At 34.7% G+C, this 20,961-nt stretch overlaps 1 long non-coding RNA gene across 1 annotated transcript in view; it reads right to left on the reverse strand.

The window, feature by feature from the left end:
- Positions 1-20,420, reverse strand: part of LOC113073699 (uncharacterized) — a 44,773-nt gene extending 24,353 nt beyond the window's left edge. Inside the window, exon 1 of the long non-coding RNA XR_003280517.1 lies at positions 20,365-20,420. This is a non-coding gene — a long non-coding RNA (uncharacterized LOC113073699). The remainder of the gene's footprint in view (positions 1-20,364) is intronic.
- Positions 20,421-20,961: the final 541 nt, after the last annotated feature.

Here is a 20,961-nt window from a genome sequence, read left to right on the forward strand (position 1 = left end):
GTTGATGTGTTCTTTGGCAAATTGTAACCTCTTCTGCACATGCCTTTTTTTTTAACAGAGGGACTTTGCGGGGGATTCTTGAAAATAGATTAGCTTCACACAGACGTCTTCTAACTGTCACAGTACTTACAGGTAACTCCAGACTGTCTTTGATCATCCTGGAGGTGATCATTGGCTGAGCCTTTGCCATTCTGGTTATTCTTCTATCCATTTTGATGGTTGTCTTCCGTTTTCTTCCATGTCTCTCTGGTTTTGCTCTCCATTTTAATGCATTGGAGATCATTTTAGCTGAACAGCCTATAATTTTTGGCACCTCTTTATAGGTTTTCCCATCTCTAATCAACTTTTTAATCAAAGTACGCAGTTCTTCTGAACAATGTCTTGAACGACCCATTTTCCTCAGCTTTCAAATGCATGTTCAACAAGTGTTGGCTTCATCCTTAAATAGGGGCCACCTGATTCACACCTGTTTCTTCACAAAATTGATGACCTCAGTGATTGAATGCCACACTGCTATTTTTTTGAACACACCCCTTTCAACTAATTCAACTAATTGCCCAATTGCACAGCCTTAAGAGCGTGCTTATCATGAATGCTGGGTCTCATTTGTTTTCTGAGAATCTACTGAACCTACTGGTAACTTGTTTGCCACGTAACAATAAAAAAATATACGAAAAACCTTGATTATTCTGGTTAGTCACATTGTACTGCTATTATTTTGAACAATACTGTACTTCTAATAAAATAAATATAAAATTGAAAATACAAAAAATAAAAGCTAATTCAAAATATTAATAAATACTATAATAGTGAATAAATAATACTAAAATATAGACAGACAGAATGATAGAACGATGTCCTCTATTCTAATTCAATAGAATTAAACTAGTATGACATTTAAACTCCACCGTAAATACACAGTCTGCACCCAAAAAAACATATTTCTCCCCTGACAGCCATTTAATTGCAGTATTGAGAAAAATGTGCCAAGAAAAATATTGTGCAAATGTTCCTGTTCTTTATAAAAATGGTTTCCTACTCAGCTCGGCTTTATTTCATATTTATGCTTCTAGCAGAAGCTTTTTTCCCGAAGCAACTAGAAAGAAAGTGTGCGTATTATGTAAGTGGCAATTACCAGGATCGGTAGCTGAGAGTAGAACTCAAGTTAAACCGAGGTTAAGCCCTCAAGAGCCGAGAAAACACCTCACAGATAATAACGATATGGCAAAAAGAGCAAGATTACTTCAGTATAACGACAGGCTTGATTATTATTGAGAGATTGTTTTTTCTGAACATACGGCTGCACAAAAGTAGTGTCCTGAGGTTGTAATGACTCACATAAAGACTCATGCTCTCTTCAGATCTTTCTCCATCATATGCACACACACACATACACGCACAAAAGATGGTTTTATGGCCTCAGGCTTGGTATTAGTTGGTTGCTGTAGAGGGATTAATTGAAGCTTTGCTGCAGCATGTGTGTGTGTGTGTGTGTGTGTGTGCGTGTGTGTGTGTGTGTGTGTGTGTGTGTGTGTGTGTGTGTGAGCGAGACTCTATCAGGGTGGTTGGGATTTGGTACTGCTGACACCTGTATTGATCAGTCAGTGTACTCAGGATCAACGTGTGATATGCCCATAATCCCCTTATAGACACACACACACACACACACACACACACACACACACACACACACACACACACACACATGCTCTCTGTATACTGATGCAGCCCAGTAGGCCCTGCTGCAAAACTAGACTGCTACATCACATGCATGCACCATCACAAATTATATATAATGGGAGAAATCTCAATTCAGCAAGCTTTATATGCGCAGATAATCGTGCATAGCAACAAAACATTATTTAAATCCCATTAGCTGTCTACAATACAAGCATGCAACCAACATTGTTTGCTATACTGAGAATGATTTAGCTTTGTTGCTTTGCGTTGTTTGGGTTTAATTAGAGCATGCAACAAAACTAATTCGCTCCCATGCATAATAGACACAAAGTGAGACTGTATTGTTTATTGTGGGAAGGCTGTATTATAGTAAAGTAGATTTCCTGAATTTGTCCTGACTGCAACCATCATAATCAACAAAGTTTTGCAAGTGCGCACCATTATAACTTTGTGGTATATAAAGGGAGAAACCTACATTTTGCCAGCTACATTGTGCACATGCAAACGTGTAATGACAAATAAATGCATCTTGTTTTAAACTGTTTAGATATTTATATTTTAAAACAAAATAAAAAATATTGTTTAAGAAAATAGAGCCACATCAAACAAGCATGTTTAAAGCTTCTCTACCCGTATTCAACAAGCAGATTTCAGACGCATGTGTTTGATTGCATCATCCAATCAGACGAATTATGCAAATGATTTTTAGATGCAAGCATAACTTTACGTGTGGTGATTAGCCACGGTGGATGCAGAAGAAGTCAAGAGAGTGAAAGACGGAGATGAGGAGAAGTGAAACATAGGTTCTCACTGGCCTTACGGTGCCCTAAAATTAAAACAGAGTATGTTGCTAAATTGAGCGGTGAGAAAAAGAGCGGTCGTGGTTTTATGACGATGCTTTATACTTTGGCTAATTTGGATTGCTCAGATTGCTTGGCTACTTTACACACTCAGCAATCTGTAGGCCGTCTATCTGTCATAAAGAGGGAGGAGAAGTAGAGAGAATGAGGTGGAAATGTGATAATGCATTGCATATATGGCATATAATGCAAATAACACAAAATCTAATCTATATCGTAATCTATCTTTATGTTTAAGTGTTATAAGTGCATTATAAAGTTATGCAATTATGAATTATTAAATTAAATGTATACATTTAGCAGATCCTTTTATCCAAAGCGACTTACATGGCATTCAAGCTAACAATTTTCTCCTGACATGTGGTCCCTGGGATTCAAACCCCCAACCTTGCGCTTGCTAACGCAATGCTCTTAACTCTATATCTTTAATCACTATTGTGAGTTATAAAGTCACAAATGCAAGTTATAAAGTAAGAACTGCGAGATTTTTTTTTTTCTCTCTGAATTGTGAATTTATATTTCTTAATTCGTACTTTATGATTGATATAATCAAATGGCTTGCTGAATAAAGTATTTTTTTTTTCAACATGATCATCAAAATAGCGTAATATATTGGTTTCTGAAGCATTATGTGACACTGAAGTGTGCTGAAATGTTTTATCACAGGAATAAATTATATTTTTAAATATATAAGAATAGAAAACAATTTGAATTAAGCTTAAGCTGTGAGGTGGAAACACACACCGAAGCGACATCAGTTCACCGAATTTAAGCCTGGCTGGCCTTCACCTTCACGCACACATACACACTCAAACATTTCATTAGACCCGTCACCTGGAACAGCCGAATAGCTGAACACCTACACACCTATTATCTCTTCCGATCATATTCGATATCACCGCCATCAGCACCAGATGGGCGTCGAATGTTGATTAAATCTGTTTTAGATGAGGATGGTATTGTTTGATATTGAAATAATGATGTCACATTAGCTTCAATGCATGATCAAATTTGGGTGTCAAATTTGGAACGAGATAATGATGCGGAGAAGCTTGAAACTGAGAATCATCCGAAGGTGATGCTCGCACCTGGAATTATAATTCAGATCTTTTATGCTACACAGAGCCAAAGGTCACAGTTAGGAATCTGGCATCTTTTTATTCAGGGAAACACTTATAAATATCGGCTTTACAGCATTGTGTGAGAGTGACAGTTTCTGCATCTTTTCTTCACCAAGGGTCAAGGTGAAACACGCTTGGAAACATGCAAGGCTTTCGACTTCACTCACTTGAACAAAAATCCCTACACTGCTCAGCCAAAGGAAATCATTAAAAGTGAACAATAACATGTTAAAGCCCCCAGATTGTTTACCATCATTATGAATCCGCTGTGGGATGAACCTGCAGGGAACAAACTGTCCTTATTGATGAATAAGTAAATTCTGCAACACAAACATATAAATTAAGCAAAATTGGAGCAGAGACAATAAACACTTGAGTTGATATGTGTAGGTTTTTAAAAAATTAAAAAACGTTCTCCTGTCCCAGTGAAGTGTGACAATGATAAGCCATTTGTGTGCGGATTATTGATAACTGACCAGTAAGTATGAACAACAGCAAATGCTGTAAAGAAAAAGAAACACTAGGGTAAATATCAGATGCTTTAAAAAGTACAGCGAGTGAAACGGTGTTATTATAGTTAACAAACTAAATCTGTAAAAAGACATTTTCATTACTTGAAATAAAGTAAACTTATTTTATTAATATTATTTTCAGTTTGAATTTTAAAATTTAAACTAAGCGACATTTCCATTTAGTTCCATTTAGTATAATTGTGACACAACATTTAATAAAACTTAAATAAACATAAAAATTAACCTGATTTGTCCACCCAGTGTAGAGCTATTGTAACGGAGTGACAGAAACGTGAGAGGTGCAGATTTTATTCCTTGACAATGGTCTAAACACAGACAGGGTCGAAACAGGAGCAAACAGGTATGGTATGGGCAAGACACAAGATTAATCCAAGGGCAAGCATGGGTCTCCGATCAGGGAACAATATCCAGAGGGCTAAGCAAGAAGGGTAATCCAGAATCCAGAGCAAAGGGTCAAAACACGAGTAACAGGGCAAAGCAAGAAAAAGACTAAACTATAAACTGAAATAAGACTATGAAAACTATAAATTTAAACAAGATTATGAAAACTTAAAATTATACTTAAACAAGACAATAAAAACTTATGAAAACTTTAGACAGAGACAAGACTATGAAAACAAGGAACTTAAACAAGACTAAAACTGCTTGGTATCACAGCTATCGCTAGGGGAGGGATACGGGCAGAACAATACTCGGCAGTGTGTGAGAAGAAGTCCAAATGCTTATAAAGCATGTTTGATTGATTGTGCTGTGTGTGTGTAATTGGTCTCAGGTGCATGTGTGATTGTTATCAGGTGACTGTGATTGGTGCAATGGAGCATGGGAAATGTAGTCCAGGGTGTACTGTGTAGTGTGAGAGTCTGTGTTTTGGATGATGACCTATGGTAGTGAATTAACGGATGTTCAGTGACGGGATCATGACAGCTATATTATATATTTTGAATTAGATTTTATTTTTATATTTTCTGCTTTCATGTTATTTTTTTATTTAAAAAATATTTGTAAAAAAAAATAAAAAATAAAAACTTTAATTTTGCATTACATTGCTATTAACTGTAGAGCTTTTTAAATCTGGCAGTTGTATTTACTGTATGCTTCAAAATTCATAAAGGTTGTGTTCATTTGTGAAGACCATCTTGATGTACAAAAAATTTGTTGAGTTAACCAGGATGATGCGAACGTCCAGGTTGGCAAACAAAAATACATAATCACAATTTTACAATGAGATTTCAGTGTGGGTAGAACCACTCTGCTTTTCAAATAGCAACAAAAGTCTGATTACTATAGAAGACAGCTTTAGGTTTGGTATTAAAGTCAAAAGTACAAAAACTGATGAAAAGTGATGTTCTCCTTATGAATTATTATCTAGATGCTATTTTATTCTTAATAATAACCATATTTCTCATTTAAAGATTTGAATTAAATTATAAAAGTGGAGGAAGAGTGGGGTGTAAAAAACGCATGTTCAGTCTATGCACCAATTGATCCATGTGTGAAACGAATGTTAAAAATGTATATTCTCAATATTAGACCTTTCCAAGGCTGAGATCTCTGAGTTCTGATTTATTTTAGATAAACAATGAAACTGTGGTACCATACGCATTTCATAGTAAATGAAGCTGTCTGTCTAGTGACCGAACAAAAGCAACAGCGGAGCAGAAGCACAAGAGAGCAGTGAAGTGACAGACTCACTATTTATAGCCTCAGTTCTCCTGCCATCACAATCCAGGGTGATTCCACTTTTCACTGAAAGGATTCTTTATTACAAATAATAAAGCCGAAATTTAAATATCACAAACCCTGCCCTGTAATTCAAATGCTTCAGGGCCAAGTCAGAATGAATGTATTTATGAGATGAATTCACATGACAGAATGTCATAATTGCCACTGGGATTTTCTTTTAGCTCAGTTGGGGACATGTCAATTAAAGAATCACAGTATAAAGGCTAATTGTCATGGACCCTAGTTAGGGGAAATGCATATTCAATTTGACTCAAATTGAAAACAAAGAGAAAGGGATAGAAATACAGCCTGGTTTTATACCATTGAATGTATCTATGGTTCCATTTATTTAAATTCGGTGTCTGCCCTGACTGAGGTTTATTGGTCATATTTCAAGGAATAGTTCACCCCCCCCCCACCAAAAAAAAAAATACCATTCCATCTTTTGCTCATCAATGGATCCTCTGCAGTGAAGCACAAGAGATATTATATTTTATTGCAAAAAATTATCAAAAGTTTTATTATTCTTACATATTTTGTTCATCAAAAATGAACACAACCTTTATGAATGCTAGCATTTTTCTAAAATGTTACTAGCATGATTAACAGGTGACTAGCATGTTGCTAGCATGATTAGCAAGTTACTAGCATGTTTCTAGTATGATTAGCATGCTACTAGAATGTTAGTATCGCTGTGTCCGAAAGCACAGACTTCCATACTATATAGGAAGTGTGTAGTATTTCAAAATTCATACTATTCGAAACACAGTAGGATAGATGTACCCAGATGACCTATACGATGGACACTTTACTATACCATGAGGCCACGGGAGAAGAGTCGTCATATTAGAAAACGGCAGAAAGCTGCAATGTGGCGTACTTGTTTAACATAATCTAAGTAAATGACTGACTTGTGTAAGATGTTTAATCATTATAACTATAATTGTACATATGCATCCATTCAAGTTTATTCATTGATTCATGTTCCTTTTGTGTCTCCTGTGTATTTTTATTTGCATTCATTTATTAGAATAAATTAGCTTTTTTTCTGAGGGAAAAATTTACTAGCTAAATTTATATTTAGTAAATAATTTTCAAGCGGTTGATGAAGGCATGATCTCCGAGCTGTTAATTTAAACGATGTAAAAACGCAGACGAAAGTGGTAAGAATAAATTAAAAAACATTGCAGATGTGTGGACTCTTTAAATTTTTTGCGCTGTTGTGAAGACGTATGTAACATGACATTGTCAACATGGCAGATGTAGTATCACTATCCACATTCATATATTATAGAACATACTTTTTTAACTGTCGAGCAGTACATTTAAATTCAAATGTATTACCTACTTAACATATTGCAATTTCAGAAGCACCCTCTGTTTATAGCATGATTACCATGTCAGAAAGGATGAGAAGAAGAAGAAGAAGAAAAAGCTCAAGTAGCAGACCAGTATGTTGGTTATCTCCTGTTGTCCTCTAACATCAAAATCCACTAACATATTTGTTTTGTACTGTTTTGGCTTGTAAACATTGCTTGATCTGTGCATATTTCTCTCCTTATTCAGACAAGATGCCTTTTCCCTGGAGAAAACAATAATATGGTTATAGGACCATAATATCCTTAAAGATGTCTTAATGATGGATTTGTTTCTTACAGATATGCAGCTTTTCACTTCTCAAGACATTAACTGATGGACTCAAGTGGTGTGGATTACTTGTGGATTATTGTGATGTTTTTATCAGCTGTTGGGCTCTCATTCTGACGGCACCCATTCACTGCAGAAGATCCACTGGTGAGCAAGTGATCGAATGTTACATTTCTCCAAATCTGATGAAGAAACAAACTCATCTACATCTTGGATGGCCTGAGGGCAAGTACATTTTCATTTCTGGGTGAACTATTTTAGGGAACAAAATAATTATAATTGATGACTTTACAGAGGAGATGTCAACTCATTCTGTTTGTGACATTGATTCCTTTGCAACCTATAATCTACAGAAGTGATGTGAAGTGATTTAGTCAAGAAAGACTGAGCCATCTCTGTTTATTTCTCTCTCTCCCATTCTCCGAATTGAGCCATCAGTCTGAGTGTGTTTACTTCACCTCAGACTAATTGTCTTTAAGTGTCCTTTTTTTTCTTTTTTGGCCCTGGCAGAAGCGATTGATCTCTAGAGGGATCCACAACCATTTCTCTGGCTCTTCCTCGTCCACACCCGGACAGACTCCTCTTCACTCATTTTCTCCTTCACCGCATTTCATTCCACTCCTACTCTGCTGTTACCCCAAAAATACAACCTTAAACCTGAGAGCAGATCACAGCCACAGAATGAAAAGGCACTGCGACTCGTCCAGTGAAAAGGAGCAGCTACTTATGGTCTCTCCGGTGAGGAATTACAGCCAATAAAACTCAAGCTCAGATGCAAAGAGCGCTGAATGAATTACAGCTGCTTCTGTATGGAATGATGCGGAATGCCTATGTGAAAAAGCTTGTGAAATGTTATGTAATTTACTTTCTGATTTTATTGGGTTGCAAGCTGAGGGATATTTCACCTTGTGGCACATATGAAGCCATTACTCCAGGAGGCGGAATATTGCAAAACGGCAAAGCTGTGCAGTTTATTCTGCCTTATTCTAAAACACAAGGCCGTTCCCCGAAACACAAACTTTAAAAAAATGAATCACGCCACTGTGCTTACTGTACCATCTAGATACCATATATATATATATATATATATATATATATACATACATACATATATATTGCACACACAATTATTTTAAATAAATAAATAATACATACTGGGTTTTTTTTACAAATCACTACAATATATATCACTATTTTACAATGCTTATTCATCCAGCAACTTAAAGTTACACATAACACACTGATTCAAGATGAATTATTTGTTATGAAAGCTCTTACATTTCGTTTTCAATTTGCAAATATAATCACTTTTATTTTTCATGTTTAAAGCCTTTGCCGCATACTTATTGAAACATAAATAATTGTTTATATATTAAACAAACCCATCTTGCTTATGGCTGAGTATCAACAACAACAACAAACAACTAAATTAATTGCATTCATATCTTTGTTCAATCATGATGATTAAGTTCACCTAAGTTCAACATTAAAACACACTATGTAGAGTACGTATTTATTACAGAAACATATTCTCCACATTAGTGAAGAATCAACATAAAGAAAGAAAATATTTTAAATAACGTGTTTCATTGCATCTTTGCAACTTACAGAACTGAGGGGAAAACACAGCATAGCCTCAGGAAGAAATGGATGCTGCATAAACATTAACAGCAGAAATAAATGCATTCATTTTCCCAGCCCTAATCATGATATATACTGTTACTGTGATATAAACACATTCCCAGTAGCATCTGTTCAAAAGCTGCCTATGAGTCTTTTACAGTAACTCTACTGTAAAAGATTTACAAGTGTCGTATGAAACCCCTAGCCATGCGATTCCATCAAGATGTACATTAAAGTTTCATCACCAGCAGCACATCCAATCAAAGGTCATTATGGGTTCAGTAGCGATGTGTGCAAGCAATATCAGAGCCTACACCGTTGGCGCTGGCTCAAAAGAGATACTGAACGAGAGAATGAGCTTGCTGACTCAAGGCTTTGTAGGAATGATTAGTGATTCTCTCTGTTTCAGAGTGTAGAAAAAGCCTTGCCAGTCTTTTGTTGTTGTTGTTTGAAGTTTTTCCTCTCTTTATTGGCCTCTTGCCTCGCAAAGACCCAATAGTTACAAAACAACAACAACTTACAGACATGGCTGAATTCTGGCATTTCAATATACCTTGGCTTTTGTGTGTCCACAAGCAAAGCCAGAGATCCAAGTGACATCTACCAAATCTGAGAAAATGTGTTTTGAGTCCAAAAGCTCTTTGAGGAACATAATAGGGGTTTCATTACATAAACATTTTCTCTAATAATAGAGCGTAAGCGATGAAGACTTGGGAGCTGGATGCTTGTGAGATTGCCTGATGAACGTCACATGGTCTGTATGGAGGATGGAAATGATGCCTGATCAATCTTTGCTTCAGAGCGGATCCTAATTGCAGTGGCAGCTCGCAGCTAATTCCCCATGTCCCGCAGGCAGACGATAACTCCGCATGACTCGCACAATTTGTCTTTCTAAAGCCGAGGATGATGGAATGACACTTTGAGGGAGCGTGCTGCGGGAACATTCGTATTTGTTCGTTTGCATTATACAGATATCATTTGGTGATTTTGAGATTATGGGATTATTTCGAGATTTGCCAATAAAAGTGTCCGCTTAGCCAATCAACAGAAGTGCAAACTCGACCTTCAAAATCTACTGACGGACTTGATGATGAATCATTTCTGTTTTCAAATGTTTCAAATAAATGTATAATTTGACTTAAAAAATAAATTCATTTGAAAAATATATTTAAAAATATATACCTCTTTATGCATTAAGTATATCATGTTTATAACATTATTTATATTTTAATTAAAATGTATTTAACAAAAATAATTAATAAACTACTGTTAAAATGTTAGGATCATGTGACTCTTAAGACTGGAGTAATGAAGCTGAAAATTCAGCTTTGATCACAGGAATAAATAAAATTTTAAAATACATTAACATAGAAAACAGTTATTTTAAATTGGAAGAACATTTCACAATATCACTTCTTTTTTTTCTTTTTTGATCAAATTGTGTCAAATGGACTTCTTTCAAAAACCTTTTAAAAATCTTACCCCAAACTTTTGAAGTACTTTGTGTATGTTTATGTATATCACTTGAACTGTCAAAGTACTATTACAATTTATTTCAATACAGAAAGCTACGATGCAAATATTGCTTGACTGAACAATTATGTCATGTTCAACTGCCATTTACACAGAAACCAGTCATCTCCACCAACAAACCAGGTAATGTCATATAAAACAAGACCCGAAGGAAAGCATGCAGGAGGATTTGTTTGCAGTTCAGAAGAGAAGATCGGTGACATTTCAAGTTCAATGACATTTAATATCACACATGTTGAAAAAATACTGACATTTCTTATAGAGTTTAGAGGCTACTCATGATACTAAGGTTATGCTGAACTATTCATATATTAAACTGAGCTTTCTTTTCCACTATCAGGTTGCCCCAGCTGATCCTGTACCATGTTTCCACTGAAGAAAAACAATTTCTAGACTGGAAAATCAGTTCCAAGAAACCATTAGAGACCAAAGAGTGTTATAATGTACCAAGTTCTCAGAACAACATCTTAAAGAGCAAAAGAAAACTAAATGGCTCCCATTCTAATCAATGAATCTGCCATGTACAGCATTATTCCAATGTTGACCAATTTCTATTCATGAGCACTATTTTGATGGAATTATTGCTTGTGTATTTAAAGTACAATAAACAACTACACAGAAAAAAATTGTCTTAGAAGGTTTTCACATGTTTAAATACTGCAAAAGTATTTTCTTGTAAAATGTTCTCCAATAATATTTCCTTTATTTACAACATCAAACTAATATTTTTTGCCAGGATAATTCTGTAAAAAACACAGTAAAAATGGGGAAATGTCTACAAACACCCTGTAAATTTTACAGTTTATATATATATATATATATATATATATATATATATATATATATATATATATATATATATATATATATATATATATATATATATATATATATATATATATATATATATATATATACATACATTCTTTTTTCTTTTTTTTTCCATTTACATGACATGTAAGGCTAGAGTTTTGCCCTATAACATATTCAGATAACTTTATAAATGGGTTTTTACTGCATCATTTTTACTCTTTTACAGTTAAAATTTGCATCTACTTTTATATTGAATTTTTTTTTCACACTATTCAAAAGTCCTATTAAAAAAAAAGTTCAGAATACTGAAGAATATCAATAAGAATATAAAAATAAATGTCTGACAAACATGCAAAAATGTTTGCTGTGGACCACTGATCAGTTTATATTCAATGACATAACAGAAACATAACAACCAAAATATTGCCTCCCACAATGTCTTCATCTTAATTTGGAGGTTTTTGACAGCAAATATTGATACAGATGCAATTACTGTGATTAATTTATTAACATTTTAATAGACTGAGAGTCGTATTTAATAATCAGATTCAGAACAAAATCACCACAGACCATTACAGTACTATACAGTATTTCAGTACTATCTTGCTAAACTGACCAACCAAACAGTCTCACATTTGGATTAAACCGCATTTCTGCTTTGACTTCTGGCTGTAAAGCAGCAGTACTACTTTATAAGTATTTTAGCTGTGATTTAGCCAGACCTAGATCTACCTGTTAAAACTCAGAGATCTTCCACTCTGTAGGTGGGAAGTTATTTAAAGTAATGTTGACAAAAGAGATCTGTAGCACAGCTCGGATCCAGACCGCAGTGTGTTAATCACTCTAAACGGATTTCAGATTTGGCACAATGCCTTTTATTAATTGATTGATTGATTGGACCCTTAAGGCGCGCTGTTTGCTCCATTTTCTCCCAGTCAGTTCTGAACCGAGCGATTCAATAGCTAATCAAATATAAGGCTTGAGGCAGTAATCATGAACTCAGTTAAAACAGGCTGTCTATTAGCCAAACTAATAGCTTCTCTCTGGTGAGTAATTAAAAGTGATGAAGAAATTATTTGCATCACATATACAGTTTTAGAGAGCTTCTAAAGTAAGATGTTTAACTATTTTAAATGCAGAACATCTAAAAACGTGGTAGAGTAGATCTTGAAAAAAAGAAAGAAAATCAAACAAGGTCACTTTAATATTGCATTGGTTCTCTGAAACAGCAGTGAGATTAAAAGAACAAAATTATTGCAAAAACAATAATTCTTATCAAAAAAAAAAAAAAAAAAAAAAGAATGTCGCTGCTTTCCACATTCATATCATAGCTGTACTCTTACTGTATGCAGGCTAGTGACTCATCCGTGTCTTTTTATCTTTCCTAAAGAGAAATGTTAGAAGACACATATGAGCCAAAGAGAAAGTCTCTTCTGGTCATCAAGGCTGCATTTCTTTAATCAAAAATAGAGTAAAAACAGTAATATTGTGACATATCATTACAATTTCAAATAGCTGTTTTCTATTCAAACAAAGTGTAATTTACTTTTGTAATGCAAAGCTGAATTTGATTATATTAAACCATCAAAATATGGGGGAAATATTTTAGATTTTTCCTTTTAAATATGAAGTAGGAACAAGGTATTTATCTGACGATATTAACCTATGACAAAAAGATGGATAGAAGAACAAAAAGCTCACAGGAAAATGAGTTACTAATATTTTGTTGGTTCTTTGTTGTTTTGTTTTTCATTATTTATTCCTTTTACAGCTATTGTTTTAATTCTCCAGAGCTGTGAAAGATCAACCTCTGAGCGGTTACACTCACATTTACTCGGTATATGTGTGTGTCGGTTGTGTAACAATACCTCTGGCTTCCCTCACAGTCCCTTTACCATCTGAGCTACAGTCTGATGCTGCTGTCCTCAGGGTGATAGTGAACATGCGGAGGACTTTTCCTCCACCGGTCTGAAGGAGGAGGATAGATTACCGGACGAGTTGGACACATGGTTCAGTGACTTTTGCTTTGGCCCCTTCATCCACACACACACACACACACAAACACACACTGTACATCTTTCAGAATGTACAGTAGGTAGAAAGGGTCAGGCCATGCAATCAGATCCATTTACTTTTGGTAAGGAAATCAAAGTGGTGAGACAACGAGCAAAAGTCCACGAAGCCTTGAGATCCACAGATATACATGCAAAGCAATATATATATATATATATATTTGCCCACAAATAAACATATATGAGTCTCATGATTTACAAATGAGTTTTAAAATATCCAAATTTTTTATTATTATTATTTTTTTTTTTAAAGTTTTAATGTTTCATTTATTTTTTTATTTTTTATTTTTTATTAATTGTCTTTTTCATATTATGCAAGGATCAAAATGTTTAACAAATTAAATTCATCTCAATTAGCTCACATGTTATTTTTCAATATAATTTTATTTTATTTGACATTTATTATTATTATTATTATTATTATTATTATTAAAAAAACACCAGCTGATTAAAAGTCACACATTGTCCAACCTGCTGAAATACCATTGCTATGTCAAACAGAAGCCAAAATTAAATGCTGTTACCAGCCATATAGGCGTTATGTGAGCATACGTGATTACTAACAATTACTAACAATAATACCACAATAACACCCTAGAAGGTCAACCACAGGCAGCTCAATAGGTTTTTTAACAAAGCTGTCATCTCTTGCTCAGATTCTCTTCATTATGGTAACTGTGTCTAACTTTCTCTATGGCCTTTGCCTTCCTTTCACTGTTTTGCGTGTAATACACACTCCACCTCAGCACTCGCTGCTGTACATGGCCCGCTGCTTCTCCTCACCTTCATTATCACTTGTTTAAAACTTTTACTGGGTATTGAATATTTGATGCAGATTAATATTTCACTGCAGGAGTGCCGTCAGGAGAGCGAATAAGCTGAGAGCAGAGCAGACATTTGCTATTCTGCACCACGACTTCCTCCTCCTCTCAGACGTGTCTTTGCCCCGAGGCAATAAACATCACATGCAGACCACTGAGTCATACATGGAGACAGACGGAGAGACTTACACAAGTACGCAAAAGATGACGCCGCTGATATTTGCCCGACACAGTATAAACGTGCGGTTCCCGTACATTCATTTCAGTACTCAAATAGGCTATTTAGTTTTCCTGTAAATGTTTGTGCTGGATTCTTTTTTGAATAAATAAATAAGGTGATTTGTATGTTTTTCAAAGAAGTCTCTTCTGCTCACCAAGGCTGCAGAAGTTTAAAGATACAGTAAAAACAGTAATATTGTAAAATCATATTCTAATTTAAAATAACTGTTTTCAATTTGAATATACTTTATTTTCAGCATCATTACTCCAGTCTTCAGTGTCACATGATCCTTCAGAAATCATTCTGATATTCTTATATCTAACATTTCTCATTATTATCAATTTTTGGAAACAGTTGTGCCGCTTAATATTTTTGTGAAAATAAGTTTTACAAGTAAATGTTCAATTAAACTGTTAAATATATAATATTTAATACAAAATGATAATGTTAAAATGATAATGTGTAATATTAATATAAAATATTAAAATAATTTATATTAATTATTTTAATTAATTTAATTAATTAATTATTAATTATTTATATTAAATATTTAGTATTAATTTATTTATGAAAAATTCGTAATGACACAAATCTTCTTTTTTTATGCACATTTTATGCCTATATGCACAATTACAATGTTCTTCAATATCATTTGATGAACAAATCCCAAGATCTCGACAAAATGCGTACAAAAATTGTTTTCTTCAAACACTAATAGTAGAACAAAAATTAACAGAGTTGACTTGAATAAATACCCTGCATTCTACAATATAGATATACTGTAACATACAATAAAAGCCCTTCTACATAGAAAGGAAGTGTGTTTGAAAAGAAAAGGAAGACAATGAGTTCTTTTAAATGCCCACAGTGCAATCCCAGTGCAGTTAGTGCCTATAGTTGAAATGGATTGCAGGTGGTTAGGAAATAAGGCAACACTTTTTATGCTAAAAAATGCGAAGCTCACGTGCTCAAACTGTTGGAAAAGAGGCTTCATTCATTCATTCATTCATTCATTAAACCCCTGTCACTTAAAGGCTTTCAGAGGTTATTGATATAGCCATGAGAATGCGCTACCCTCACCAAGGACCCATATATCTGAATGTATTTTGAATGTACCAGCCACAAGTCAATCTGTAAACAGCATCATTCAGTGTCTGTTTAAGTGACTCTGCTCTTTTGGGAGCTACTCTAGATAAATGACACATTTCCCGTCCAGCACGTGAAGCACGGTGGATAAGGCTGAAAAGGAATGTTGTGTCTGGCCACGAGCGAAGCTGGGCTGAAATGAGGCAGTCTGTCACCAGGCACCTCATACAAATCTCTCTCCCTGAGGTTTTGGACAATGAGAGGCAGGAGCAGGTTTCATTCTGCGCTCGGTCCCCTCTGGAATCTGATTAGACGGCTGTATATGGACTCCAGAGGCCCGGAGCGCTCATATAGACTCCTAAATGGAAGAGTCTGTCATTTTTTCCTCCGTCACTCCACAACTGCAGCAGTACCTCTCACATCTGAACCTGTTTATTAATATGCTGCGAGAGCACCGTAAAGAATAAATAAATGGCGTCTGGGTACAGTATATCTGTGGGGGAGTGCATCTCAAATGGAGAAATGGGCCTTTGTGGAGCTTTAGGAAATCAATGAAAATAAAAGGGGGAAAAAGATTTTCACACTAGGGGTTATAATAGTACAATTCAGTAGTTCAAAGCAATGCCAGTCATTTTTTTATGATTCTCAATATCAGTTTTGTTAATTTTGATACAATAGCAGAAACTAATGCAACTGAATGTAATCCATTTAAAAATACACTCTAAAAAGTATCAATTTAAGATACAATTTTTACAAATCAGTATAAAGATGTAAAGTATTAAAGTATACGATAAAATAATAATATTTAAGTATTTTAAATGTATATAATAATAATAATAAAAACATTTAACTAAAAATACTTAAATGTTTTACTTGCAAAATAAGTTTTTACAAGTATGTTTTAATATAATATAAAAAAATATTATTAAAACTAGTGGGGAGGAGCCATAAATAAACAAGTGATCAAGTAATATCATATTCATATCCAGATAAAGTTTACATAACTGTGAAGTTTACACATAATTGCTGTATATTTAATGTAATATCAAATTCAATCAAATTGCATATGCCATATGGGTTATTTTGATTAAAAAAATCAAATATAATCTCTCTCTCTCTCTCTCTCTCTCTCTCTCTCTCTCTATATATATATATATATATATATATATATATATATATATTAGTGCTGTCAAGTGATTAGTCATGATTAATCACATCCAGAATAAAAGTTTTTGTTTACATGATATAAGTGTGCTTTGTATATTTACTATGTATATATAAATACATACACGCTTATATATGAAATATATTTATTTATAATGCATTTTATATTCATTTAAATATAGACATAAATATATGTAAATATTTTCCAAATGTGTGTGTGTGTATATATATGCATACAAGCAAAAATTGATTTAATACAGCAGTAAGGCAAGTATCATTCCTTCATCATAACCTTTTCACAGATTAAACCTTACAAAAACATTAAATGTGTCTAGCATCAGGAGACCCAAATGCACAATGTGCAAAGCCTTTATCCAATACTAAAACATATTCCTTTATCTTCATCTTCAGTTCATGGAGGACGCAACATGAAAAGACATTATTGTGATTTTATTTCCGACTGATACAGGAACACTCACACAAGCAGCTTATATGTTTATTTCAAGCTCTCAGAATTTCATCTTAGTTTTTGGTCATATAAATCCTGTATTAGCGTCTACACCAAATTGCATATTTTCACTCAGTCTGGGCCTCTAAAAAAAAAAAAATGTTGATGATGTACTTGTATAAGATTGATGTATAAATTATTATAGTTAAAAAAAAAAAACCTGTTCTATTTCAAGATATGAAACTTTTCAGACTATTATTTCAAACGTCAGGTTTAAACCCTAAATCCCTGATGTTGTTGCACATTGTTGGTAAAGTGCTTTACTGACAGGAAACCCAAACAATCGCAGACAACATTAATATTTAAATCACTCTCTGGGTAGACACAAGAGAAAATATCTAGCCTGTAATCACTCTAAATTTATCCTTTCCATCTCCTGCTTTCTTCCTCCATACCTTCTTCTCTCAGTCGTCGGCTCTTGAAGCACAGGTTTGCTTTCATTTCCCCCCACAGATGGAATCGCACTCAGACTTGGACGTGTTCCTTTTTTGTCTCTGTCTTTCTTCCTCAGATCTCAGCAGGGACCTGGCAACTCTCTATCCTTCCGTCTCACTCTCAGCTCATCTGTTTCTGTGCTTTTGAGCTCACAGACGTGGATCCCCATCATACTGAACAATCTCCTTTCCTGTTAACTGACTGATTCCAGTTCAGACGTCCTTAAAAGTCCAGCATTTGTGCATCTGATGCTGTCTATAGGATGATGCATAAACTGGACATGGACAGACGATAATCTCAGGAAACAAAACCGGCAAACGACATCTCCTAAATATCTCAAATGTGTCTCCTAAACTGGTTTTGCTTCAGAGCACAGAATAGTAATGAACTGACACAGTAGTAAAATTGCTTATTTGCACAAATAAATTAAAAGGAAATGTTTTAAAAATCACATATTCACACAAACACATAATGTCATTCATTCTTTTAATAACTGTGCTCCATCATACTTTTCAACCAGTAAGTAACGCCCATATTTCAAAGTAAAATCAATTCCCTACATCTGTTACATTTGAACCTTCTTTCTCTCAGAAAAACATCGCATTACACTCTTATTAAAAAAAAGGTTCTTTATTGCCATTGATGGTTCCATTAAACCTTTCCATTACACAAAAGGTTCTAAGAAAAAAAAAAAGGTTCTACTAAGAATGTTCTTGGGGAACCAAAGAATGGTTCTTTAAGGCATCACTTCAAAACACATTTTGGATCCTTCAGTTTTTAGAGTCTATATAAGGTAAATGGGCTGCAAACTGAGTTTCACATTGACTTAAAGCTCTCATAAGTGTAATCTGTGTCACTCCGCCCCCTTCCTAATTTTAACCAACCACATATGCCCACATTTGTGTGTGTGCAAGTGTTTGTGACTCTCCAGGTCTCCTCTGGGAGTGTTATTCACACCTTCATTCTAGGCTGGAGCTGATTAAAATATGTGGTGACGTGGGCCGCTGTTATTGATTTTGGTAGACATTGTGCAGCGGGGAAGGTTGTGTAAGAACAGGCAATTATACCTTGGGAAGAAGGAACCTTCCTTAGATTCAGGGTGTATTCACACCAGGAAAGTCCGCTAGTTCACTTACTTTGGCCCGGACCAAATACAATGTTTTCATAAACATTGGGGTCATATTCACACCTTAAACAAACCGTACTAGAGTTCATTGGAAGCGAACTAAGAACACTTCTTCAGCTGGGTCTCCGTTAGGTTGTTTGGTGCGAAAAAGAGTGCGATTGCTATATACACACCTGCCAAATAGATCCGCACCAAAGGAGGAAACGAACCAGAGTTCTTTTCAATCAAACAAGACAGGAGTGAATACATCCTTAGTCTCACATAGCCAGACTTTTGACTGTCTGATCCACATTGCAGCACATTCTGGCCAAGAATCATTTGTTTTAAGACGGGAACAGACTGTCTGATTGTTGTTCACAATGACTTGCTCAGATGCATAAATCAGATACAACCCAAACGCACTGCTGAATAAAATTAAGATGATCTAAAGGACACTTGGCTTGTTTACTTGCTACTGTCTCAAACATAACTGTTGAATATCTTTCAAAGACGCAGTGGCACAAACCTCACAGACATTGCCAAATGCAGTGATGCCTTCTTTGGAAGCCCTCATAGTAGCAGACTGGGAACTTGTAAACATGATATTGTTTCAAAGTGAACTGAGACAGATTCACAGAACTGTGTCAAGCATAGTTCTCAAGTGGTTTTAGTTTAGTGCCTAGACCTGGTTTGATGCTCTTGGAAGAAAATACACATTTTAAGAGCCTTTTTTTGCCATATTTGTCTTGCTTTTAACATATGAGACATGAATTCGCGCCAAATGACTAGACATTAATTGAACACATTACACTGCAAAAATAAAAATAAAATCTCGCTAAATGTCTTAATAAAAAACATCTTTAAAATAATTTCACTAAATAAATAACACTTTTATAACAATAATACTTTTTTTCAGCAAGGATGCATTTAATTGATTTAATTGCATTCAATGCTTTTCATAAAAAAATTAAATAAAAACGCGTTTTCAATACTGATAATAACATTTTTACTTGAGCACCAAACCAGCATATTAGACAGTGCACATATATAAAACACCAGTTGAAGACCAGCTGATTTTTGCAAAAAGATTTGCAGTTTTTGCAGACTTATGCAACTTATGCATCGTTCTGTGAAGCATCTTTTTGCCTGAGACTAATAGTATAATTACAAACAAGTTTAAAAGATCACATTTTATTCATATGTTGACGTATTATTCACCAGGACGTTAAAAAGTAATAAGCCGGCTCATATTTAACAGTCAACTAACTATTTAGCAAGGACAGTTGCATATTTCCCTAGTAAACACATTGCCTCAAACTCATGCATATTAAGACCTAAAATGGGAAGCAATTCATTTCAGCTCTATTCCAGTGTATGACTTCCATTGAGTGTAAAATACTTTGAAATTAAATGTTTCTTACCTGTATATGATACAGGCACAGTCTCTGCAGGTGCCACAGTTCTCAATGTCCTGTCCTGTTCGGTACGTGTGTCTTCTGAAACACACACAAGGTAACAATTACCAGGGGTTTTTTAAACTGTGAGCATGTTATAATGAAAGAAGACCTAATAACTTTAATGCTATTGCTGACAAAACACATAGATTGTTTATTGCACAACCTAAAGCATGTAAAGTATGTTAAATCAAACGCAGCTGAAGCAGCTCATGTTCATTGCTTCTGAGTGTCTGACTGTTATGTAAGAGTGAGTCACAGCTAACAGAACCATACTATCATTCTGCTTAATTAAAACACTGTTGTTAGTGTGTGTTTATATATTGCGAGTGTGAGACAGAAGGCATATTCTGAGAATGCCAAGTTTGTATTATGCATGCATTGAATTTACATGCAGTTATGACAGACATCTTCGGGAAATCAACACACAAATGGATTAGTTGTAGTTGTGTCTGCACATTAAGGCCTGGTTTCACAGACTGGGGTTAGGTTAAGCAAGGTTTAGGCCATAGTTCATTCAGGAAATTTAAGTCATTTTTATAAACATGCCTTAGAAAAAAACAC

This window comes from Carassius auratus, chromosome 5, assembly GCF_003368295.1.
Source record: "Carassius auratus strain Wakin chromosome 5, ASM336829v1, whole genome shotgun sequence".
Taxonomy (NCBI): Eukaryota; Metazoa; Chordata; class Actinopteri; order Cypriniformes; family Cyprinidae; genus Carassius; species Carassius auratus.